Source organism: Echinops telfairi, unplaced genomic scaffold, assembly GCF_000313985.2.
Source record: "Echinops telfairi isolate 266 unplaced genomic scaffold, ASM31398v2 ScPeMD7_7412;HRSCAF=8450, whole genome shotgun sequence".
NCBI classification, from domain to species: Eukaryota; Metazoa; Chordata; class Mammalia; order Afrosoricida; family Tenrecidae; genus Echinops; species Echinops telfairi.
This window is the reverse complement of record NW_022111312.1, coordinates 4498489-4500069: the sequence shown is the minus strand read 5'-3', so window position 1 is coordinate 4500069 and position 1581 is coordinate 4498489.

The following is a 1581-nucleotide window of genomic DNA, read 5'->3' as shown; positions in this document are numbered from 1 at the left end:
GTCCACCGAACATGATATCCTTTTCCAGTGACCTCCTCCCCCGGAGGACATGTCCACAATCTTGCCATTCTCGCTTCTAAGGAGCATGTTGGCCCTACTTCTTCCAAGAAAGATCTGTTGTGTCTGTCAGAAGTATGCGGTCTGTTCAATATTCTTGGCCAGCAGTATGGTCTGAATGCATAGATGCTTCTCCCGCTACCTTTTTGACATTGTTTATACCCGCTTGATGGTACATAAAATAAAATCTAGTTAACTTTTTGATTGCTGGACAGAATGAGTTTGTTCAGAGAGGGAGGGAGGGGCTCTCCTGCCTGCTCTGAAGATGAAGGTATGGGAGATCCAGTGACGGCCCTGGTTACTGACAACTGATTACCAGTTCCTCAGCAGCTTGCTGATCACAGCATCTGCGTGCATGTGTACATGCGCACACACACACATTGAGTCAGCAGTGGTAAGCACCTCACCTTCAAAGTCTAAAGGAGCTGAGCTATAAATGTATCTGACCTGGGGTGACTCATTTTCCCCTCTCAAGCCTCCGTACCATCCCCTGTGTAATGAGGGCAGGTAGAATGCCTAACCTCAGCGGGTCCCACTGAAGAGCCAACGAGAAGATAAAGCACACCGAGTCGATAGAGCCCAGTGCCTGCCCCAGAGAAAGGATGCCTGGCGGAAGAACTGTGAGCCGACCAAGAGATGAGCTCATCTTATTGGTATTAATTCCTCTCCTTCGCAAAATATCCTCCATAGACTTAAGCTCCATAGAGGCTGCGGAAACATCATCAACATCCTCAGCATCACATTCGAAAATAGTTGAACCACCACTGACCCCTCCTCAGACATCGTCTCAAACACGATGGACGTCGCTGGCTTGGTCAGGGACGGTCAACCCCGGATCCTCTCTGATGAAGGAGAGGCAACCACTGTACTTTCCATGGGGCCCAAAAGGCTGATGATCATGCACCTTCTCTTTCCAACTGCAGAATTCCCATCCAATCCTACTGAGTACACGAGTGGTTCAAATCCACCAGCCCCTCTGCACGAGAAAGATGAGGCCGTCTGCTTCCATGAAGATTTACAGGCTTGGAAACCACGCCTATGATCTGTAGGAGTCGGAACTGGCTCGATGGCAATGGTTTTTGTTTTCATAAGCTTAGTGGGTCCCTGTTCTAGAACAGTCACGTTAGGGGGACAGCAGGGTGTGTAGGTCTGAAGGTTACTCCTGGAGGTCTTTGGGCTTCTCTGGGGCCAGGGGAGCTTTGAGAGGGCAGAGAAGTTGCTCAGGCTGGCCTGTCACCTGAGAAGGTGTTCACTCTATGGGGTGGACTGTAATGAGTCCAATCCTCACGGCTTCCCCACTCCGTATCTCCAGACCCCAACCAACACCCACATCTGGGATCCTCTCTCTCTTTCTCTCTCTCTAAGAACGCTGTGTTATGTCTTTTGGTGAAGGTTTACAAAGCAGTTTGGGCTCCCATTCAGCTACTTCTGTACAAGTTGCTCGGCGACGTTGGTTAGTCTTCACAGCGTGTGTCCGTTCTCATGATTTCCATTCGAGTTGCTCTGTTTCCATGAATCTGGTCT